This window comes from Lissotriton helveticus, chromosome 7, assembly GCF_964261635.1.
Source record: "Lissotriton helveticus chromosome 7, aLisHel1.1, whole genome shotgun sequence".
NCBI classification, from domain to species: Eukaryota; Metazoa; Chordata; class Amphibia; order Caudata; family Salamandridae; genus Lissotriton; species Lissotriton helveticus.
The window spans coordinates 947,738,674-947,764,025 of NC_136068.1; the positions used below are offsets into that span (position 1 = coordinate 947,738,674).

General features: G+C 42.5%; 3 long non-coding RNA genes across 3 annotated transcripts; 1 reads left to right on the forward strand and 2 right to left on the reverse strand.

Annotated features, from left to right (window-relative positions):
• Positions 1 to 14,443: 14,443 nt before the first annotated feature.
• On the reverse strand, positions 14,444 to 15,526 carry LOC144767149 (uncharacterized). Its single transcript, XR_013598078.1, has 4 exons — positions 15,421 to 15,526; positions 15,117 to 15,196; positions 14,958 to 15,028; positions 14,444 to 14,777 (listed from the first exon to the last, which is right to left on the reverse strand). It is a non-coding gene; the product is annotated as an uncharacterized LOC144767149 (long non-coding RNA).
• A 4,873-nt stretch (positions 15,527 to 20,399) lies between these two features.
• Positions 20,400 to 21,145, reverse strand: LOC144767150 (uncharacterized). The gene is made up of 3 exons (XR_013598079.1): positions 21,065 to 21,145; positions 20,906 to 20,976; positions 20,400 to 20,726 (listed from the first exon to the last, which is right to left on the reverse strand). It is a non-coding gene; the product is annotated as an uncharacterized LOC144767150 (long non-coding RNA).
• Positions 21,146 to 21,581: 436 nt separating this feature from the next.
• Positions 21,582 to 22,824, forward strand: LOC144767151 (uncharacterized). Its single transcript, XR_013598080.1, has 6 exons — positions 21,582 to 21,643; positions 21,732 to 21,797; positions 21,892 to 22,014; positions 22,239 to 22,318; positions 22,407 to 22,477; positions 22,657 to 22,824. It is a non-coding gene; the product is annotated as an uncharacterized LOC144767151 (long non-coding RNA).
• The last annotated feature ends 2,528 nt before the right edge of the window (positions 22,825 to 25,352 follow it).

A 25,352-nucleotide genomic window follows, 5' to 3' on the forward strand; every position in this document is an offset into this window, starting at 1 on the left:
CATACTGTGTGACACCACAACAGGAGGAGCCCGCCCCGGTGTGCCCAGCCCCGCCTTCCCCCTTGCACCACACAACCTCCTTGCTCCCCAACAAAATTTGAGGGCTGAATAAAATCCCCATAATGCTCCTCCCCTACCGGCCGGACATTCTTCTCCAGCTCACAAAAACGGAGGAAGGAAAGGTCAAATTCCCCTTCAGCCCCCCTCCCAGTGCCGAGTCCACAACTGGAGCAGCGGACAACGAGGCAGAGCGCTTCTTGCTGCCCCGCCCTCCCCTGCACTTCCCTCATGGCACGGGAGCTGACAGTGCTCTTTCCCGAACCGCAGGAGCGGAAAGCAGCTCCGGAGTTTCCACAAGCAGGATTCTCTCAGCAAAGGGAGCCCCACCGCCCTCCTAACCTAACGCGCACACCGCACCAGACCGCAGCTCCCTGGCGGGATGCGCTTTTCCAGCCAGGACTGCCTTTTTAAAGCACGGGCAGCCCCGTTCATTCACCGCCCCGATCCTGGGGCGCTTGGGGAACATACAAGCCACCACGACAGCTGCTACTCCGGCGGAGGCCTGTCGCGCGGAGCACGATGGCCCGGCCACATCTCCCACAACCAGGTCCATCCTTCCAGACTCACTAAGAAGCCTCAGGGCTTCAAGCACCCGATAATCCTCAGCTGCCATCGCGAAATTACAAACGATATAAACTCACTAGACTTGACAAAATTAATCTACAAAAATAATCTGCCTCAAGCTCCCAGCAACCAGGTCACCAAACTTAAAATGGTCGCTGGGAGACAGAGCCCAAAGCATTTATGCTTGGGCTCCTTTTGGGCTATATGAAAACAAGCCCAAAAACAAAATGCCCACCTTGCTGCTGCAAACCCCCTCCTCCTCTGCCCCTCCAAACTGCCCGGGGGGCCACCTCCCTGCGGTCGGCTGCCCCCCCAATACCCCTTCGCTTCACATGACCAAATATGCGCAAGGTGGGGAGTCGGCACTACTGCCTGCAGGCTTCCTGTTGACTCTGCCAGCCCCGCATCTCCTTCGCAGAGAAGGGGACAATCACTGCTGTCACAGGGCATGGATTGCACCAACATGACGGAGCCGAGCAGCAGGAAGAAATGCTTTAAGAAATGACGCAGTGCCACTTTCAGCATCGATGACTTCAGTTGCACAATCGGTGAGAAGTTTGCCCTTGCTAGCATTCCACTCTTTAGTGATGATCAATGCATGGGTAAGCGCACATACCGTTAAATTCTGCTCCTTCAGGGGCAGTTTTTTTTGTCAAACCTTGCGCTCCAATTGGAGTGCTGAGTGGCAAAACTCCTCCGGCGGAGTGCAGTTTACTTGCCAGGCCTAAGTATATGTGCATAGAAATATAGATAGATTTACACATGTTCCTTACATGTTCGCAGCCCTGAAAAAGCCTATAACAGGCAAAACATGTTGACTGCGTTTGTCTGTAATTATTGAAGAGGAATGGAATAATAAAAAAAAACAAAAGCAAAACCAATTTATCTTGTTTTCTTTGTTTCTGTGCATAATTCTTTGGTCTCAAGATTTTGCTTTTGTCGCCTCTCATTCCATGTTATATGTGGCCTGTGCTTCACTCCTAATTTAGAAATTAGCTGCTGAATAAGTTCTTTTTGCAGATCTCTCCGCCTTCTGGTCATCCATCAAAGCAGCCACATCAGATATATTGACTCCCTGGGTTGCCAATCCTGCCACAATGGAGTCCACCGTGACAACAGCAGCTTCCAGATATTGCTAGAACTGAGCATTTGGGTAATAGTGAGACAAAATCTAGGGAAATTAGATGTAACAATGTCCTTCAGTACACTAGTCACCACATCACTGACCATCTTAAGTAGTAATAAAGAGCCAGGATCCTTCCTCTGGTATTCCAAGAAGAAATCCCCCTTAAGTTCCTGGGTAGAAGTAGAAGGAAAGGATATATTTGTTCGCAAGTGCATGGTGAACTTCAGTAAAGTCAGTACCCTGCTCATATCCACTATTCTGCTCCATCTCTCTTTCAGACGCATTAGTATCCTGCTGAGGAGAAAAATCTTGTCTTGGTCTCTTGGGAGGAGACATTGCTTCTCTGGCCTGAAACACAGCCTCATCTGCCTGTGTGATCTACTTTTGCAGAAGGTCAAGAGGGCATTTGTTTCTTACCAGCATTATTGATTGCCTGCTTAGCAGAAGAGGCAGCTTCCACATTGTTTCATTTTACTCAACATGCCTATTAGGTTCCATGGAGAAAAGACTATGAATGGTAGGCTTGCTGTGAAACAGGAGTGTTTATTGCCTGTCTGATTTCACAGCAACAATATATCGCCAAATGTAATGGGACTGCCACCATTGGTATGATCCGGTCCTCGGAAGCTTGTTTCCGGTCCAGGGAAGGCATGGCTTGGCAGTTCGGGCTGGACTGTTCCCATGAGGCACAGGGTCAGACTGATTTGCATATAGCCATGTCTGAACTGGGGTGGCAGAGTGGGCTAAAGAACGGTGATGGATTAAACCCAGATCTTTTGACTGGGTGTGAGTGTTTGATTGGTTCAGATGCTCCGTCCATTACCACCCCCTTTTGTACCGCTTTTGGCCGCCATAAGTGTGGCAGGGTATGCTCAGACGTGAGTCCCTTGCTCACTTTGCCACTGGATTCAAGCAATCCGGGCTGAAGATGGCTGTAATGCCAGAAACCGGTCCTCGGAAGCTTGTTTCCGGTCCAGGGAAGGCATGGCTTGGCAGTTCGGGCTGGACTGTTCCCATGAGGCACAGGGTCAGACTGATTTGCATATAGCCATGTCTGAACTGGGGTGGCAGAGTGGGCTAAAGAACGGCGATGGATTAAACCCATATCTTTTGACTGGGTGTGAGTGTTTGATTGGTTCAGATGCTCCGTCCATTACCACCCCCTTTTGTACCGCTTTTGGCCACCATAAGTGTGACAGGGTATGCTCAGACGTGAGTCCCTTGCTCCCTTTGCCACTGGATTCAAGCAAGCCGGGCTGAAGTCGGCTGTAATGCCAGAAACCGGTCCTCGGAAGCTTGTTACCAGTCCAGGGAAGGCATGGCTTGGCAGTTTGGGCTGGACTGTTCCCATGAGGCACAGGGTCAGACTGATTTGCATATAGCCATGTCTGAACTGGGGTGGCAGAGTGAGCTAAAGAACGGCGATGGATTAAACCCATATCTTTTGACTGGGTGTGAGTGTTTGATTGGTTCAGATGCTCCGTCCATTACCACCCCCTTTTGTCCCACCATTGGTAAGATAGGCATTGCAGCCTCACTAAGAAATACGATTAGTGAGGCACAGAGCTCATGGAGTTTCACTCTACTGAATTTGGTGGCGTTATATAAGCACTGTATGAGATTCTGCCGAGATCCCAGAATGGTGGAATTCAGCACGTTGTGCTGCTCGTACAGATTTTAAGCGCTGCAAGCTTGTTCCACACTGCAAAGTCAATACAAACTGCACTGATTGAGTAGATTTTCTACTTGAGCTACAGTTTTCTCAACATGACCGACAGCTTCCACAACTCAAACAGTAGCGATCTTCCATGACTGCCAGTATTGAGGAATCTCACCTGGAAGCGTTCTTGCGCTTGATTTTCTTGCTCATTCTTGCCATCTTAACATTGGTGAGCCGCACATGTGAAAAAGCTCCACCACGTGGCCGTTCGTGTAGTTTTTCCAGAACTCCAAGTGGAGCGCAGAGTGGGCAGAACTCTGCTAGTGCTAACCCCTCCGGTGAGTGGATTTTATCACCCACCCCTGAATACAGTCACAATTAAATGTACTCTTATGCGAGCACCTGCAGGCCACACACCTTCTCCCCTGGTTGCTTTAGAGTGGTTAAAAAATAAAACATTTTGTGGGACAGCCACCATCAGAAAACCTAGCAGGGCAGCCCTGCAAAGATCGACTCACCTTCCCTGCTGCTCCCATTCGCTCAGCAGGGGAAGGTGGAGGAATAGAATCACCCAAGATGCAAAAAGACTTGACTGGAGAGAGCAATATTACAAATATTCTGACTTGCACCTAGAGCTGCAGAGAAATGCTGCTGAAGCAGGTCGATCAGTCAATCAAGCCGTCACTATTTATATCAGCGCGGCTATTTATCTCCGAGAGTACCCAGGCGCTGTGGTCTCAGTGGTCTCAGCTATCTGAAAGAAAAAAAAACCAATATATTTCAGGTGAATCTTTAACAGGCTACTTATAACAATAAAACAAAGACATCTTTGGGATTCGTACGAGGAGGTAAGGTAACCATAATTGGTCATTCAGTGCTTTCCTGGTTGTGACACCCCCCTCTGCATACAAATATTTGCCAGGTAATAACAAACTGAGCGAGGCAATGTCAGCCTAGGATTTTACTGTTACTTACAGGTGACGGATGCCCTCTCAGGCAGACACAGTCTGGTCTATCAGTAAATGCCATTGTATATCATCTCACACTTTCAGGGAATCACACTTTACCCACAGCCATAAATTGGTGAGCACAGAGCAGGGTTGCTGATTTATCCATCAAACAGAAGGCTCCGGAGAGGCCTTGTTGTCGGTTTATGTATCAGGCGATGACGCGCATTTTGCCTTTCATTCAGCACGCCCTCTGTGTTTCTTCAGAATTCAAGTCAGGGTCCGGAGGAGGGCCATCATTTTCCATTAGGCTTGCACAGTTTCCTTTTACAGGAACTGGTAACAGCCTGTCTGCATGAACATGCCCTTGTCCTTAGCTAGAGCTGCTTGTTTCCTGTAGAGAGAGGTGCACTTTCAGCCATTATTCCACCACAAAGCATGTTTAAGACTTATTGCAGTGCATTGGTTAAAAACTGGTTTTGCCCTGAAAAGATGGCGGAACTTCATGGCAACAAGGGTTGCAAAACAATTGGGACTCTTGCACTTGCCTGCCAATCTCCTCAACTTGAATGAATACATATATAGGGACAGATTAAATGTCCCTTACAACATTTTTGCCCCGCTGTTGCATCACTTTTGTGACGCAGCAACGGTGTAAAAAATGTGGCCAATTTACAACCAGACACATCTAGGGAGATGCGTTACATTGTAAACCTGCGTCAGGTATAAAGTATGCAGGGTGGGCATCCCCAAGCAGGAAAGCCTCGTAAAAGTGAGGCAGTGAAATCTAAAAGATTTCACTGCATCACTTATAGGACTACACTGTGTCAAAACCTTATGCCTGCTAGAAGCAGGCGTAAGGAGTGACTCAGTGAAGTGGCAATAGGCGTCAAAATGCATTGCTGGAGTTGTGTCGTGCTTGCGACATGACTCCAGCAATGTGTGACTTTTGCCCCAACAGATGCATCAGAATTTCTGATGCATCTGTCAATCCTTGCGCCAGGGTGCGCTGTATTGTAAATACGGCGCATCCATGGTCGCACAAGGGTTTCTGAGGGTGGCGCAGAGAAAGTGACGCAATTCTATAGATGCGTCTCTTTCTTGTAACTCTGCCCCATAGTTTTTGTCAGTGAGTTTGCAGGGACCCCACATTCTTAGGTTAAAGGATTCTGCAACCCATAATAGAACACAATGTAAACCATTTACTCACTTGCTCACTTCTTAACAAGCAATCTCCTTAATCTATAACAAAGGTGTTGCGTTTCACCTCAATATGCTCACTGTGCATAAAAATACAGCACACTATAAATGCACTTTTTCATTGTGCTCTACTGGTGTTATCATGATGAGATGATGTTCTAATTTCCTTTGTTAAAAAAAACTCCCACCATGTCAAAGAGATCAAGGTGTAGGACACACCGAATCCTCCAACGTAGTAAGCAACAATAACATGGTTATCAGTGCATACCACCACATCCGACTCCACTCATGAAACAATTGTCTCTCTCTCCTTCTGCATACAATATGTGCAATGCTTCTTGCAGACACAGAGATGGCACATACCTTTCACACATGAAGGATTCTAAGGAAAGGATATGTGCTGCACACTGCCACACTAATAGTACACCCTGAATCATCTTTCCTTTTCCTTATGCTCTCAAACGTCCCGACAAAACACACAAGATGATGGACGGAATGTTGCACATTGGCAAAACATTCACCCCCAGTCACAGATCTGGGATTAATCCATCGGTATTTTGCTCACTTCCCCAGTTCAGACATGGCCATATGCAATCAGTATTGACCCTGTGCCTCAACATTTTATTTTTCAACACTTCATCGTACTTTTCATTGTTCTACAGCTTACTTACACATTTAAAAGTATTGTCAACACCCTGTATACATTATGTTGCACATTTAACCTAAATATAGGGGGTCAGTCTACTGAAAGTCGACTTAGGCATGAACCATTTGTTATGCTTACATAAACACATTTTGAATTTGTAGTAGCATCCATTTTGTAGAACTTCAGTTAATGCTGACAGCCTTTCTAAAAATTGAAACGCAATACGACCTAAGTAATGTAAAGGACATTTGGTAGGTACTCAAACAGCACCCACAATACTTGTCAGAGTGAAACACAAGCAAACCCCAAATTAACCTGTGCTCAACACTCTGATAGCTTGGCACAAATAAGTCAGGCTTAACTTAGAGGACATTTGTAACTTATTTATGCAGTACTTCAAACAGTAAAAAAGTAAAAACAAAACACAAGAAAAATCTCACACCAATAAAATAGAGTAAAATTTCATGAATGTTTCACTCAAAAAAAAAGTATCCCACATAATTGCACTATATGTTGGGCACTATTCTCTTTTGCAGATGTATCGCTGGTTTAATTGCAAGACTGAAAGCAATTCCTTTTCGTTAAGAAACCCTCACACACTCTATTAGTGTCATGCTTCATCATCCTACAGGTCAGGGTGGGCTCGACCATATTTCAGGCAGCACTTAGAAGAATAGGCCAGGGGTTTCTAAAGAATAAAAATCTTCCAGAAGCTCCGGGTATCCCTTTAATGCTGGAGTTTCAGGGGATATTAAAATGAAGAACAAATGGGGTTGTGAGGATTTGATGTTCCTATGACCCTAGTGTCATTGCCAACATGTTTCAGCCTTTTAACTATGGTCCCTATGGGTCCTAGGCTGTCTTCAGGGCAAAAAGAGAGATTCCCTCCCACATTCCAAAAGGTCTGGTGCCTGCCTTTGTTGAGATGGTTGACATTGAGACGTTGTTTGAAGCTTATGGAGTAGCTTTGCTGATGCATAGGATCCCCAAGGAGGATTGGGGCTAGCCTATGGAAGCAAATCCCTAGTGAGGGGATGGACACCCTTTTGGCCCTAGAGAAGGGCTACAGGATGATGAATAAACCATTGTCAATAAATGTGACCTCACACCTAAAAAGTATAGGCAACAGTTTAGGGTCAGCCAGAAGGTTTCCCATCCTGGGTGGAATGTGTAGATGCCTTTTGCAAGGCACTGGATGCTTGGGTAAAGGGCAGGGATGTGAAATATTACAAGGGGATGCGAAACATGATTGCAAAAGAGCATGTAATAAGTCTTTGTTTTGCAGGTCTATGCCAGTATCTTATTCATAGAAAGGTCACTAGCCCTAGGGAGCTTACTAAGGCGGTAGACCTCTGGCTCATCACCAGGGTCCATAAGAAGGTGTTTGGGGAACTACCACAAGGGTCGGCAAGGTACCCACCAGAAGAAGGAGGGGTAGACACACATAACAACAAAGAGTTCTCTGAAGGTCCCTAAAGTAGTTCTAAGGGTTAGAGCAGAAAAAATAAATGGTTCCTTGATAACATGTCCTCAAGGAAGGCACCCAATAAGTGCTTTGAGTGTCAACAGGTCTCAAGCGGGCAGCCCTCACTAGTGGGCAGACACCAGGGCTGGCTAGTGTAGCATTTGGGAAATCGATGGCACTAGAGAGTGTGCATGGCAGTGCAGAGGCTACTCTAATGCCACGGGTTGATATAGAGATGAAGGCAAGAGCTCACATGCTAGTAATATTAAGAAGTGTAGGCAGTGGGTCACCATCAAAAGGCAGCTGGTGGAGGGTCTCAGAGACACTGGAGTCAGATGTCATCTGGTGATCTAAGAGCAGGTAGTTCCTAGTACATGGCATCTGTTTTTTTGTAGCTGACAACCATGAGAATCACTATCCTGTGGCTGTGGTTCACTTTGAGGGGGGAAGGGGGTGTCAGGCTCCTGGTGGGTAGCTGTGAGTCCATACATGCCTGTGGATTGTCTGCTTGGCAAGAACCTATAGCATACCACCTTGAAAGAGGTGGCGCTCAGGTCACACCTGGAGATGTTGGGGTTAACTGAGTGCGTGTGCCAGATCACATGGTCTATGACTGCCTAAGAGGGCAGTCAAGTGGAGCTGAAACCTGGAAGAATGTCCCAGCAGCCTAACAAAAAGAGGGAGGGCAAGGGACATGGGAACCCGCTCCAGAGACTCTCACTCTCTTGGATGAGCCTGAAGGTGCCGCCCAAGAACCTACAGGGGAGGACATTGCAGCCCTGGGAAACCTAACTGAACTGATCAATTGGCAAAAGGAAGGGGGGTCCCACTAGAGAGGAGTTCTGGGCAGCGTAAATGGAGTGCCCTACTCGGGTGGGCCTACAGCAGCTAGTCAAAGCCAAGGCAACTGGAAACACCTCTTGTGATCACCTGATTAATTGGAAGAATCCTCTTTTGCAAGCCTAAGTTTCCAGATGACTGAAAGGATGCCCCAGATAGGCAGCATGCATCATCAAGGGTAGGTGATAAAACACACTGTTCAACCCTTGCTCACCCTTGGGTAGCTTGGCACTGAGCAGTCAGGTATCCGTCAGAAGCAATGTGTTAAGCAAGAGCACACAAACCCAATAAATATTCAACATGACACAAAATTGAGACTTCACACTTGACTTAGAGAAATGTAATTTACATTCAACACACACATTAAACAATGCAACATGAATATCATGCAGTTCTGGACATAAATAACATGTGACAATATTACTAGCAATACTAGGCCCAGTTCCTATTGATCAGATCTCGATAATATGCACACATGGGAAAAAGTCCTAGTCTAATACCCACCCAGCACCCTAATGCAGTGCAACATGTTGCCTGCCCCTGGCCCACCCTCACAATCCTAAAAATGCATACATACATACATAGAATTATAGAACTTTTAGCAGCACTGCGGAATGAGGCCACACAGGTATACCCATTGTTGAGAGGTTAAGTGCTTTTGGCAAAAGAACAACATTTTAATCAATAATGCCGACCAGTGTCCTGAAGCACAGGTGGTTTTCCAGACAGTCACTCCTGCATGCTCACTTTGCACTGCTACGCAAATTGACTGGTATCAGCATGGTCTGTAAGGGCACTTTCACATACAGAGGCACCTGACACCCTAATACGGTGCCGCTGATGCCAAACTGGACTATAGGTAACCCTCTGCACATCCCGTAGCTCCAAGTCTCCTGCCATCCAACAATTCAAACCCATTGTTCAATACAATCCGGATGAAAGCTCATCAGCCCCTCCCTCCGGATACAAGGCCGCTCATGGCTGAGGTCAAATCATGTTGGGGACCCAAGAAAGCCAGTGGAGATAGACAGTAAACATAAACAAGAAGCAGATATAACCAAAGGGGGTCTTGGCACCACTCAGGAAGTTCACCAGCAAGTTGCGAAGCCGAAACTGACCAAGAGCAACAAATTGTCCACCAGGACCTTCTGGCACTAGCGCAGTACTGCGCAGTCACGGAGCATCTTGATGTGTTTCCGTCCCTCCAGCCTAGTCAAATCCTCTCACTCCTACCTGGCACCATGAAGACTTCGGAAGGGACAGATAGGGAGAAGGCAGTTGGTCCACCATGTTGGGGCCAGCGAGGAAACAAACAGTGAATGGGGAACAAAACACAGGGGAGCCTCTCAGCTTGAGAGGCACCCCTTCTGGTACATATTAATCCGAGTTGTGCCCTGGCAATCTGGGCACAGGGTCTGCCACATGATGAGATGAGTTGCACCAGACACTTTAGGATACCGGACATACCTCCCTGGAAGTTAGGCACTATGTCTGGCACACCTTGATGTTGATTGCACCAGACCATTCCGGTCACACATACACATTTGCAAGTTCAGCAATGCCTCAAGAGATAGAATGAGACTCTGCAATTGTGCACCCCCTCTCCTCTGAGAGTCTCAACCTGTGAATCGGACACCGCAAACAGTAAGCATGCAGTTTGTGTGGCGCATGAGAGAAGTGCAATACAGTCAAAGAAGCCGGCCACTTTAGATCCCGCACCTGGTGAATCCACTCACCACCAACAAGACACTTATGCATATTGAGGTCCCTGCAGTACAGGAACTACTTTGCCTTAGATGTGGGCAATTTCTTGAATGCTGCACTAGGCACTCCGGTCTCCAGACATGATTCTGTAGGATCACTGACATAATATCGAGGGACATAATATCGACTATCAAAAATATCGTTGACAAAATATCGACAGACAAAATATCGACTTTGTATCTACAAACAGGTAAGTACTAAAATATCTAGTAAAAAATATTGTTTACAAAAATATAGTTTATAAAAATATCGACTTTATTAAAAACAATGTTAAATTAAATTAATATTAAAAATTAATTACTAAAATATACTTAAAAATACTTACATTACCTTATAATAATTAAATAATTAATGAAAGTTATAAAAAAAATTACAATCATATTTGTTAAAACATATAGATATAGTAACATAATATAATTAAATAATAATCAATGTTATTACCGTAGGATAGCGGAAGTGTAAAAATTACTATTCCCACTCCAGAGAGTGCAACAGTAGGGAAGGCATTGGATAGCGTAGGGGTTAAAATTACTATTCCCACTCCAGTGAGTGCAACAGTAGGGAAAGCATTGGATAGCGTAGGGGTAAAAATTACTATTCCCATTCCAGTGAGTGCAACAGTAGGGAAAGCATTGGATAGCGTAGGGGTAAAAATTACTATTCCAAATCCAAAGAGTGCAACAGTAGGGAAAGCGTTGGATAGCGTAGGGGTAAAAATTACTATTCCCACTCCAAAGAGTGCAACAGTAGGGAAAGCGTTGGATAGCGTAGAGGTAAAAATTACTATTCCCACTCCAGTGGGTGCAACAGTAGGGAAAGCGTTGGATAGCGTAGAGGTAAAAATTACTATTCCCACTCCAGTGGGTGCAACAGTAGGGAAAGCGTTGGATAGCGTAGGGGTAAAAATTACTATTCCCACTCCAGTGAGTGCAACAGTAGGGAAAGCGTTGGATAGCGTAGGGGTAAAAATTACTATTCCCACTCCAAAGAGTGCAACAGTAGGGAAAGCGTTGGATAGTCTAGGGGTTAAAATTACTATTCCCACTCCAAAGAGTGCAACAGTAGGGAAAGCATTGGATAGCGTAGGGGTTAAAATTACTATTCCCACTCCAAAGAGTGCAACAGTAGGGAAAGCGTTGGATAGCGTAGAGGTAAAAATTACTATTCCCACTCCAGTGGGTGCAACAGTAGGGAAAGCGTTGGATAGTGTAGGGGTAAACATTACTATTCCCACTCCAGTGGGTGCAACAGTAGGGAAAGCGTTGGATAGCGTAGTGGTAAAAATTACTGTTCCCACTCCAGTGAGTGCAACAGTAGGGAAAGCATTGGATAGCGTAGGGGTTAAATTACTATTCCCACTCCAGTGAGTGTAACAGTAGGGAAAGCATTGGATAGCGTAGGGGTAAAAAATACTATTCCAACTCCAGTGGGTGCAACTGTAGGGAAAGCGTTGGATAGCGTAAGGGTAAAAATTACTATTCCAACTCCAAAGAGTGCAACAGTAGGGAAAGCGTTGGATAGCGTAGAGGTAAAAAATACTATTCCCACTCCAGTGGGTGCAACAGTAGGGAAAGCGTTGGATAGCGTAGAGGTAAAAATTACTATTCCCACTCCAGTGGGTGCAACAGTATGGAAAGCGTTGGATAGCATAGGGGTAAAAATTACTATTCCCACTCCAAAGAGTGCAACAGTAGGGAAAGCGTTGGATAGTGTAGGGGTTAAAATTACTATTCCCACTCCAAAGAGTGCAACAGTAGGGAAATCATTGGATAGCGTAGGGGTTAAAATTACTATTCCCACTCCAAAGAGTGCAACAGTAGGGAAAGCGTTGGATAGCGTAGAGGTAAAACTTACTATTCCCACTCCAGTGGGTGCAATAGTAGGGAAAGCGTTGGATAGTGTAGGGGTAAAAATTACTATTCCCGCTCCAGTGGGTGCAACAGTAGGGAAAGCGTTGGATAGCGTAGTGGTAAAAATTACTGTTCCCACTCCAGTGAGTGCAACAGTAGGGAAAGCGTTGGATAGCGTAGAGGTAAAAATTACTATTCCCACTCCAGTGGGTGCAACAGTAGGGAAAGCGTTGGATAGCGTAGGGGTAAAAATTACTATCCCCACTCCAGTAAGTGCAACAGTAGGGAAAGCGTTGGATAGCGTAGTGGTAAACATTGCTATTCCCACTCCAGAGAGTGCAACAGTAGGGAAAGTAAATACTTCATATATTATTTAAAAAAATATAAATTAATATCTATTAAAAATAATTTAAAGTAATTACCAATTTAATTTAACAATTAATAAATTAAAATTACAAATTAAAATTAATTATTACTATTAGTTACCTATTAATCCAAATTAATTACAAATTAACAATTAATTAATTAACAATTAAAAATTATTTAACAATAAATTCAAATTAAATACAATTAAATAAATTGAATTATTTAATTAATAATAAATAAATTACTTCCCACCCTATTCCCCTATAAACCCACAACCCGCTACAGAAAATAAATTAGTACAATTAACATAATTGGCAATTAATCAATTAAATAAAATTGATTGGCAATTAAAATGTAATTAATTACCCATAAAAAATTAATTAACAATTAATTCTAAAAAATAACCATACATATTTTTACATATTTCATTAATTATAATTACATTACTTCCCACCCAATTCCCCGAAAAACCCACAACCCGCTAAAGAAAATAAATGAGTAAAATTAACATAATTAGCATTTAATCAATTAATTAAAATTAATTGCCAATTAAAATTTAACTAATTACCAAATATAAATTAATTAACAATTAACTAAAAATGAAGACCAATAAATAAATTAACATATTTAATTAATTATAATTACATTACTTCCCACCCTATTCCCCTATAAACCCACAACCCGCTCCAGAATTAAATTACGCAAAAATTAAAAAAACAAATTTCATTATTTAAAATTAATTATAACATAAATACATAATTTTCACACATATAATAACATAAAAAACACTATAAAAAATTAGATACTATTAAAAATTCGATAATTTTAATAACCTATATTATATACTTCGATATTTTAACTTTCTATATTTTTAACATTCAATATTACATTACTTACCTTAAAAATGATATTTTTGATGTCTATATTCTGTCCGTTCGATATTTTGTCCAGTCTATATTTTAAACTCGATATTATGTCCATTCGATATTTTGTAGTCGATATTATGTCTGTTTACCGATTCTGTAGTTTCAAGCTCACACTGTGCTGTCCAGCTTTCAGCAGGTGATCTGGGCAGTTAGGGGACAGATTGACATATGTCAATGGCAGATGGTGTTGGCTACCCGTAGGAGATCTTTCATATCCCTGAGACCTCTGAAAGAACAGGAGAACAGCCAACTGGTCCTTGGGAGCCCACTTTAGGGTGCAACACATCAGCAGGTAGTCGGCCCAGGCCAACCACTATTCAGGAAGGCATGCAGTCCATTCCAAAGGCAGTTATCCTCCATGTGCACAAGAGAGTCCTCTGGCAATGTGTACCATGCAGTCCAGATTCTCGGGTCCTGTATCTCCACAAGCGATTCTCTCCTCTTGGTAGGGTGGCACTGGGTAGTTCTGCCCATTGGGCCTTTAATGTTGGGTGAAGGTTCAAAGGGTATTCCTTTGATCCACAGATGTGTCCCCAAAATTCATGTCTTGTCTGCCATGAGGCCGTGAAATGCAGATCTCTAGCTTTATGAGGGTCTTGATCTGGCCCAAGAGGCCAAGTGTCACAATGACAAAGATTGGCTATCTCAATTGCATGCCCCATGGTTTATGGCTGTCACTGGGGTATGCCCAGTTGTACTCCCTCGGCCTCCGGTGTTGACCCGCGCTAAACACCATGGTACACAAACAGTTTGATGCATAGAAATGCCTACTTTCCATATGTCAAAAATAGAACGCCAGTGCTGATATGCATCAATTAAACAAATAATGTACCAACCAGAATCTGAACAGAAAATTCAAGGATGGGAATTGCTATTTAATAGCTTTTTATTTCAATTTTTTTAAGAAAGATAGATTTCTGTTTTTTAAATGGTCAAAAACAACGTATTCAAAAAGGAGGGACACATACAAGTGGGGAAACTTACGTTTTTTCTTCACACATTTGCTATTACACCCATATCACAGGCATTCAACAAACTTTCACACCATTCAGGGAAAAGACTATAGGAACATACATTATACTCTTAAAAACCATACATTTATAATTTCTACTTCTCAAAAAAACCATAAAGCCACACACTGCGAACACAGTATTATAATAATCAAAAAAACGACTTTTTTCAAGTGTACATTCGTTTCAAAATAATTTTTTTGACTTTCAACAATTCTTCGTAATGTACAGACGGGCTGGAAGAATTAATTAGACGACCAAGCCGTTTTCGCAGGTATATTGTGGCACAAAGCCTACGCGTTTCGAATCCCAATTGTTCTCTTTAGGATTCTCTTCAGGGCCTCGAGTACTATCTAGACAGAACACAATCAAAAATGAGACACAAACAGTGAATTAATAAAACATAAATGCTAGGTGACAACCACAACAACAAATAAGCAGATCAGGGTTCACCTTTTTAAACAATTTTTTGATGTAGACCAACTCTCAAGAAACCCACTCAGGTTGCCCAACCCACACTCTCTGAGGCTTACCAATGGAGGAAAAAACGAGAGAACATCCAGATGGTGGAGGAGGGTCGTTAATAAGGAGCAAGGAACCGTATCTGCAAGATGGAGGAACATGTCTTAATTCAGTTCATTCAAAAGATTGAAATGTAGACTAAGAGCCCACAGCAAGTCGGTGATACTTGCCTTAATAAGGTGTTTGTGCTGTTTACGGTGTTCCAATTGAAGACCAGGGCAGTGCACGGATGTGGTCAAGATGCAGCTGTCTATGTATTTTAAAAAAATAAAAATAAGAATATCTGAGAGTTTTATTCTTATTTAGGTATGCCTTTGCATTAACTGGGAATGCGTTCGCTGAACATTCAAGTTTAGCACTTAATAAAGAAGAGAGGCTTCATGATGTCACAAAAGCTGAGTGCGACGGAGTTGTGGCATAAGAAATGCACTATTTGCCGTCGTGTCTTAATCGGCAGGCAAGATTTTTCCTTACCTGAAGTGAATTTCAGGCTACTGCTGGCAGTCTGGCAGAGGCACGCCTGCAAGCACTTTTTTTCTTTCTTCTGTGCCGATGGGGATTGAATTGGACGACCGAATTGCGGCGTCTTTTAAATTTCTGTAACAGGATACAGGGGTAATCAAAAGAAAGTCGTGGAGGGCTACATAGCGGATGATAGCGGCACTGTTAAGCATTTTAATTCGGGGCTCACCGTGATGTATATAAACTCCCGGATAACTGGCTCGGATTTAGGCTGTAGCCGACGCCATGCCGTTCACTAGATATAATTACAAAAAGACACATTTTAGTGTCTACACTCTAATAAATAATTAAGGACCACCCCTCATTCGAACATTTTATGGACGAAATTGAGCCACCCCTGGCTAAATCTGTTTACCTCAAATTTAGGTATGGGGTTCTATAGATCAAAGCAAATACGTGCCGGTGGGGAGGAACAAGTAAAGATCCTTATTGCACTTCATGTGACCTAAAATTGAAAGAAGACGAGGCTCACATCCTCTTCTTTTGTTCGTTATACGTATCATCTCGCAAAAAATGGATATTACCCCTTTGTAAAAACCTGGGAACACGTTCATACAAAGAGGCAGAGCGTATACTTAGATCCTCGAACAGTAGGTTAATAGTATTTGGGTTGAGTAGGTACCTCCATGGTGTTTGCATAATTAGAAAGAAACTTGGAATGTTACTGTAGAAACAACATGATTTTAATTCTCTGGCTTTTAAATATTTATAATTGTATATAATTGTTCTTAATAATTGACTTGGTCTAGTAAAAAACCCCGGCATGTATAATCTCCTTAAAATATATGATCAATTAATTATCTCACAATTGAATCTTGCACCTACTTGTACTTTTGCACATATGAATGTTTGTAAAGTTTAATGATTGAACTAATTTTAATGATTATTATGTGTACTATATGCGTGTTGGCTTTATGACAAAGTGTCGAATAAAAGCTTTTACAACAATAAATATATCAGCGTGGGTGTCCAGCTAACTGGCAGTACTTACTTAGTTCTCAGGAAAAACGACGTAAATCAGCTGGCGTTTCTGGTAGCACTGCTTCTTCGCCCATGCGCATAGCATACCGTGGCGAGACACTTTCCAGTTTATAAAGGGGCATGACGGGAAGCACTGCCTGCTCCTTAAAGGGATACCGTGCACAGGGTGGTATTACCGCGTTTTGAGGCAATCTAGCACCCACTGGGGCTGTAATATTTCTCTCACTCACCCGGGGTGTCACCTCCATGGGTGGAACTATCCGATTTCAAAATCACAGCTCCATTAGACACAATACATGCACGATCAAGAAGGCCACTTTGAAATTGAGTGGCAAAATTCAGGGTAATGCATGTGCTGTGTATTTACAATTTGAAGATTTCACTGAATTCATTCAGACCAGAGATCGCTGTATCAAATTTCACAATTAAAAAGGCTTCCCGTTTGGAGAGTTGTACGTTAACATCACCTCCACGGGGGTCCTTCTCAATTCTTGATATTACAGTCCATTTGAGATCACTAATTGCATGTTGCATTTTTGTCCAATGTTGGACCAATGGGGCGTTTTCTACTTTATTCTTGAGTCTTGATTTGTGCTGGGAAATGCGTTGACGCACTTCTTGACTGGTTTTTCCTATGTATAATTGCTGGCAGGGGCATATAATGCCATAGACCACACACTTAGACTTACAATTGCTGAAGGTGTTATGTTTCCAGTAGATCCCGTTATGCTGGAATAGGGAACCTTCAATTGTGGATTCGCAACAAAGACAAGTTCCACATCTGTGGTGTCCAATTATGGGTGGCAAGCGCATCATTTGGCGCAATGTGGGTGGTCTGGGAGCAGGCATAGCTGCACGGACAATATGGTTGGCAATGTTGTTTTCCTTTTTAAAGGCAAACAGAGGTGGATCTTTAAGGCTCTCATCTAAGTTTTCAACTAGATGCCAATTTTGTCCAATGATCCGTTTTAGCTGGTTAGCATTGGGGCAAAAAGTAGTGACACATACCTGTCGCTTTACATTGGTCTTTTCTTTGCGTTCTAGTAGTGCTTCCCGTGGTGTCCACCGAGCTCTCTTCATGCAGTTTTTAACTAGCCTTTTGGGGTAACCCCTATCGCATAACTTTGATATCAGTTTATCAGCGTGATGGTTGAAGTCCTCCTTAAACGTACAGTTCCGGCGGACTCGCAGGAACTGCCCGTAAGGAAGATTTTCTTTTAGGCTTCTGGGGTGGTGGCTATTGAACATTAGAGATTTGTTGCGGTCAGTAGATTTTACAAATAATGTGGTGGCCAACTTGCCTTCTTTTGGGAAAACCTCAACATCAAGGAATGAGATTCTGCTGGTAGACTGGGTTAGGCTGAACTTGATATCTGCAGTCCTGGAATTTAGCCATTGATGAAAAGCTGTTAAAGTGTCATCATCTCCTGTCCATATCATGAACACATCATCAATAAATCGGAGCCACGCTCCGATATATTGATGGAAGGGATTGTTAGAGTGTATATAGGTATCCTCGTACATAGACATGAAGAGCACCGCCAGCTCCGGCGCAAAGGGGCAGCCCATAGCCACCCCTTTGGTTTGGTAGTAGAATTCACCGTTGAAACAAAAATAGTTTCTCTTGAGGGCAAATGATGCAAGTCGTACCAAGAATTCAGTCGGTACTTGCACTGGACGTGATCTTTGATCTAGAAAGTGTGACAGGACCGCTACTGCTTCATCCTGCGGGATCTGTGTGTACAGCGATGTCACGTCTAAGGTGACTAAAATATCACTGTATTCACGGTAGTTGATGTTAGCCAGTTTATTTATGAAGTCTGTGGTGTCTTGTAGGTAGGATCGCACCTGACCCATAAATTCCTTTAAGAAACAGTCCACGTATTTGGCAATCGGCTCAAGCAGAGAGCCACATCCTGCCACGATGGGCCTGCCTGGCGGGTTGTTCGGATCTTTATGGATTTTGGGTAATACGTAGAACATCGGGATTTTGGGGTACTTGATTTTTAGGTATTCCAGCTCTTTAGGACCAACAAATCCTTGATCAAATCCTTCCTGTATTAAAATGAATAACTCATTTTGAAGGTCTGTCGTAGGGTCTTTGCCTATCTTGCGGTAGCAGTTGACATCATCTAGCTGCCGCATTACTTCGATGGTATAATTGTCGGTGTCCCATATAACTATGGCACCGCCTTTGTCGGCCTGTTTAACTATTATTGAGGTGTCATTCTTTAAGTTGTTTAATGCAGTCATCTGCTGTTTGGTGGTGTTGAATTTTATAAACTTCCTCTGTTTTTCCATGGCTGAGATAGCAGAAAGGACACTTCTTTCGAAAGTCACAAGTTCTTTCGGAATTTTATTCACAGGGGGGCAGAAGGTAGATCTATTTCTCAAACCAGTGACTTCCACCGGTCTTTGTGTGGAACTATCACTAAAAAATAGGGTGAGCCGTAGTTTTCTACAAAATTCAATGAACTCAGACTTCATTTTCACGAAGTCGGTTCTTTTTGAAGGTACAAACGATAAACCTTTTGCCAAGATGTCTTCCTCTTCTCGTGTAAGAACCTTCTTTGACAGGTTGAAAATGGGCGACGCTTTTAATTTTTGTAGTGCTGGCGTCGTGTCTTCATCTCCCATGGTATCGTAAATCTCGCCCTGCCTCTCGGGCGTATCTGGCCTCTCCCTAAAAAATGAGGGTTAGAGGATTGCCCTTGTTGCTGTTGGTTGGCGTTCCAATTTTTATTTCGGTTAGGGCGGTTGTAATTGCCACTAGTATCACTATCTGTCCCTGACGACGATGTATCTGAGAAAGAGATAAACTGTTTCCTAGATCTCCCTTGGTTATCCGAGAGAAAGCGTCGTGATTCTGCTTTCGAGTAAAAGTCCCCTTGGAGATACGGGTATATATTCTCCAATGAAAAGTTTTTTTTGTCTTTCTCGAATTGATTACTTTTCTGTGTTATAGTGTAATCTTTAAACTCTTGTATCTCTTTCGCTACTTTCTCTAGTAATGTTTTAGCATCAGCTATGGTAGGGTTAATACTGATCTCAGCCTCTAATTTGGCAATTTCTGCTAGTTCTTCCTTTGAAATTCTTACAGCAGTCTCTACCGTTAGGACCATTAGGTCTCTGCTGCATTTAGTTTCTATGAATGAAAAGCCTTTTTTGAAAATAGGGTCCTCTGTGAAGATAACTGGTATATTTTTAATTTGTAACCCACCTGGGATCGTACCTTCCTTAAGATGTTGTAACAGGAAGTGTCCGTGGAGGTCTGTCCTGATCTGTTTCTTTTTTAAGCGAAGCAACTTATCGGCCTCGTTAGATGATGTCGCAGTCTCACTTAAGGTAACCGACGCGAATATGGGAGGGTCACTGATGAGGTTCCTGATGTGGTCTTCTGAGTATGCAAAGGTGTCCTTCTCTGCCATTTATTTATAATTGAAAAAAGAGGAAAGAAACCAGTTTAAGACACTAAACAAAAAAGTACAAATAACAATGAAAATAATACTAATACTAATCACACGTGTACAGGAACTGAAACAAGTGGATACTTAATGTAAGGAGGGAAATCTTCAACCTACACTTCAAAATGAATGAAGTTCACACAATACCTCGCGGGCCTGCGCCTGCTATAATAATTGGAAAGCAACTACGGGTGGGCTCTAATCAGCAAGGCTGAGCCAAATTATCAAAAAACAAAAATAGAACGCCAGTGCTGATATGCATCAATTAAACAAATAATGTACCAACCAGAACCTGAACAGAAAATTCAAGGACAGGAATTGCTATTTAATAGCTTTTTATTTCAATTTTTTTAAGAAAGATAGATTTCTGTTTTTTAAATGGTCAAAAACAACGTATTCAAAAAGGAGGGACACATACAAGTGGGGAAACTTACGTTTTTTCTTCACACATTCGCTATTACGCCCATATCACAGGCATTCAACAAACTTTCACACCATTCAGGGAAAAGACTATAGGAACATACATTATACTCTTAAAAACCATACATTTATAATTTCTACTTCTCAAAAAAACCATAAAGCCACACACTGCGAACACAGTATTATAATAATCAAAAAAACGACTTTTTTCAAGTGTACATTCGTTTCAAAATAATTTTTTTGACTTTCAACAATTCTTCGTAATGTACAGACGGGCTGGAAGAATTAATTAGACGACCAAGCCGTTTTCGCAGGTATATTGTGGCACAAAGCCTACGCGTTTCGAATCCCAATTGTTCTCTTTAGGATTCTCTTCAGGGCCTCGAGTACTATCTAGACAGAACACAATCAAAAATGAGACACAAACAGTGAATTAATAAAACATAAATGCTAGGTGACAACCACAACAACAAATAAGCAGATCAGGGTTCACCTTTTAAACAATTTTTTGATGTAGACCAACTCTCAAGAAACCCACTCAGGTTGCCCAACCCACACTCTCTGAGGCTTACCAATGGAGGAAAAAACGAGAGAACATCCAGATGGTGGAGGAGGGTCGTTAATAAGGAGCAAGGAACCGTATCTGCAAGATGGAGGAACATGTCTTAATTCAGTTCATTCAAAAGATTGAAATGTAGACTAAGAGCCCACAGCAAGTCGGTGATACTTGCCTTAATAAGGTGTTTGTGCTGTTTACGGTGTTCCAATTGAAGACCAGGGCAGTGCACGGATGTGGTCAAGATGCAGCTGTCTATGTATTTTAAAAAAATAAAAATAAGAATATCTGAGAGTTTTATTCTTATTTAGGTATGCCTTTGCATTAACTGGGAATGCGTTCGCTGAACATTCAAGTTTAGCACTTAATAAAGAAGAGAGGCTTCATGATGTCACAAAAGCTGAGTGCGACGGAGTTGTGGCATAAGAAATGCACTATTTGCCGTCGTGTCTTAATCGGCAGGCAAGATTTTTCCTTACCTGAAGTGAATTTCAGGCTACTGCTGGCAGTCTGGCAGAGGAGGTGACACCCCGGGTGAGTGAGAGAAATATTACAGCCCCAGTGGGTGCTAGATTGCCTCAAAACGCGGTAATACCACCCTGTGCACAGTATCCCTTTAAGGAGCAGGCAGTGCTTCCCGTCATGCCCCTTTATAAACTGGAAAGTGTCTCGCCACGGTATGCTATGCGCATGGGCGAAGAAGCAGTGCTACCAGAAACGCCAGCTGATTTACGTCGTTTTTCCTGAGAACTAAGTAAGTACTGCCAGTTAGCTGGACACCCACGCTGATATATTTATTAGAGTGTAGACACTAAAATGTGTCTTTTTGTAATTATATCTAGTGAACGGCATGGCGTCGGCTACAGCCTAAATCCGAGCCAGTTATCCGGGAGTTTATATACATCACGGTGAGCCCCGAATTAAAATGCTTAACAGTGCCGCTATCATCCGCTATGTAGCCCTCCACGACTTTCTTTTGATTACCCCTGTATCCTGTTACAGAAATTTAAAAGACGCCGCAATTCGGTCGTCCAATTCAATCCCCATCGGCACAGAAGAAAGAAAAAAAGTGCTTGCAGGCGTGCCTCTGCCAGACTGCCAGCAGTAGCCTGAAATTCACTTCAGGTAAGGAAAAATCTTGCCTGCCGATTAAGACACGACGGCAAATAGTGCATTTCTTATGCCACAACTCCGTCGCACTCAGCTTTTGTGACATCATGAAGCCTCTCTTCTTTATTAAGTGCTAAACTTGAATGTTCAGCGAACGCATTCCCAGTTAATGCAAAGGCATACCTAAATAAGAATAAAACTCTCAGATATTCTTATTTTTATTTTTTTAAAATACATAGACAGCTGCATCTTGACCACATCCGTGCACTGCCCTGGTCTTCAATTGGAACACCGTAAACAGCACAAACACCTTATTAAGGCAAGTATCACCGACTTGCTGTGGGCTCTTAGTCTACATTTCAATCTTTTGAATGAACTGAATTAAGACATGTTCCTCCATCTTGCAGATACGGTTCCTTGCTCCTTATTAACGACCCTCCTCCACCATCTGGATGTTCTCTCGTTTTTTCCTCCATTGGTAAGCCTCAGAGAGTGTGGGTTGGGCAACCTGAGTGGGTTTCTTGAGAGTTGGTCTACATCAAAAAATTGTTTAAAAGGTGAACCCTGATCTGCTTATTTGTTGTTGTGGTTGTCACCTAGCATTTATGTTTTATTAATTCACTGTTTGTGTCTCGTTTTTGATTGTGTTCTGTCTAGATAGTACTCGAGGCCCTGAAGAGAATCCTAAAGAGAACAATTGGGATTCGAAACGCGTAGGCTTTGTGCCACAATATACCTGCGAAAACGGCTTGGTCGTCTAATTAATTCTTCCAGCCCGTCTGTACATTACGAAGAATTGTTGAAAGTCAAAAAAATTATTTTGAAACGAATGTACACTTGAAAAAAGTTGTTTTTTTGATTATTATAATACTGTGTTCGCAGTGTGTGGCTTTATGGTTTTTTTGAGAAGTAGAAATTATAAATGTATGGTTTTTAAGAGTATAATGTATGTTCCTATAGTCTTTTCCCTGAATGGTGTGAAAGTTTGTTGAATGCCTGTGATATGGGTGTAATAGCGAATGTGTGAAGAAAAAACGTAAGTTTCCCCACTTGTATGTGTCCCTCCTTTTTGAATACGTTGTTTTTGACCATTTAAAAAACAGAAATCTATCTTTCTTAAAAAAATTGAAATAAAAAGCTATTAAATAGCAATTCCCGTCCTTGAATTTTCTGTTCAGGTTCTGGTTGGTACATTATTTGTTTAATTGATGCATATCAGCACTGGCGTTCTATTTTTGTTTTTTGATAATTTGGCTCAGCCTTGCTGATTAGAGCCCACCCGTAGTTGCTTTCCAATTATTATAGCAGGCGCAGGCCCGCGAGGTATTGTGTGAACTTCATTCATTTTGAAGTGTAGGTTGAAGATTTCCCTCCTTACATTAAGTATCCACTTGTTTCAGTTCCTGTACACGTGTGATTAGTATTAGTATTATTTTCATTGTTATTTGTACTTTTTTGTTTAGTGTCCTAAACTGGTTTCTTTCCTCTTTTTTCATTTATAAATAAATGGCAGAGAAGGACACCTTTGCATACTCAGAAGACCACATCAGGAACCTCATCAGTGACCCTCCCATATTCGCGTCGGTTACCTTAAGTGAGACTGCGACATCATCTAACGAGGCCGATAAGTTGCTTCGCTTAAAAAAGAAACAGATCAGGACAGACCTCCACGGACACTTCCTGTTACAACATCTTAAGGAAGGTACGATCCCAGGTGGGTTACAAATTAAAAATATACCAGTTATCTTCACAGAGGACCCTATTTTCAAAAAAGGCTTTTCATTCATAGAAACTAAATGCAGCAGAGACCTAATGGTCCTAACGGTAGAGACTGCTGTAAGAATTTCAAAGGAAGAACTAGCAGAAATTGCCAAATTAGAGGCTGAGATCAGTATTAACCCTACCATAGCTGATGCTAAAACATTACTAGAGAAAGTAGCGAAAGAGATACAAGAGTTTAAAGATTACACTATAACACAGAAAAGTAATCAATTCGAGAAAGACAAAAAAAACTTTTCATTGGAGAATATATACCCGTATCTCCAAGGGGACTTTTACTCGAAAGCAGAATCACGACGCTTTCTCTCGGATAACCAAGGGAGATCTAGGAAACAGTTTATCTCTTTCTCAGATACATCGTCGTCAGGGACAGATAGTGATACTAGTGGCAATTACAACCGCCCTAACCGAAATAAAAATTGGAACGCCAACCAACAGCAACAAGGGCAATCCTCTAACCCTCATTTTTTAGGGAGAGGCCAGATACGCCCGAGAGGCAGGGCGAGATTTACGATACCATGGGAGATGAAGACACGACGCCAGCACTACAAAAATTAAAAGCGTCGCCCATTTTCAACCTGTCAAAGAAGGTTCTTACACGAGAAGAGGAAGACATCTTGGCAAAAGGTTTATCGTTTGTACCTTCAAAAAGAACCGACTTCGTGAAAATGAAGTCTGAGTTCATTGAATTTTGTAGAAAACTACGGCTCACCCTATTTTTTAGTGATAGTTCCACACAAAGACCGGTGGAAGTCACTGGTTTGAGAAATAGATCTACCTTCTGCCCCCCTGTGAATAAAATTCCGAAAGAACTTGTGACTTTCGAAAGAAGTGTCCTTTCTGCTATCTCAGCCATGGAAAAACAGAGGAAGTTTATAAAATTCAACACCACCAAACAGCAGATGACTGCATTAAACAACTTAAAGAATGACACCTCAATAATAGTTAAACAGGCCGACAAAGGCGGTGCCATAGTTATATGGGACACCGACAATTATACCATCGAAGTAATGCGGCAGCTAGATGATGTCAACTGCTACCGCAAGATAGGCAAAGACCCTACGACAGACCTTCAAAATGAGTTATTCATTTTAATACAGGAAGGATTTGATCAAGGATTTGTTGGTCCTAAAGAGCTGGAATACCTAAAAATCAAGTACCCCAAAATCCCGATGTTCTACGTATTGCCCAAAATCCATAAAGATCCGAACAACCCGCCAGGCAGGCCCATCGTGGCAGGATGTGGCTCTCTGCTTGAGCCGATTGCCAAATACGTGGACTGTTTCTTAAAGGAATTTATGGGTCAGGTGCGATCCTACCTACAAGACACCACAGACTTCATAAATAAACTGGCTAACATCAACTACCGTGAATACAGTGATATTTTAGTCACCTTAGACGTGACATCGCTGTACACACAGATCCCGCAGGATGAAGCAGTAGCGGTCCTGTCACACTTTCTAGATCAAAGATCACGTCCAGTGCAAGTACCGACTGAATTCTTGGTACGACTTGCATCATTTGCCCTCAAGAGAAACTATTTTTGTTTCAACGGTGAATTCTACTACCAAACC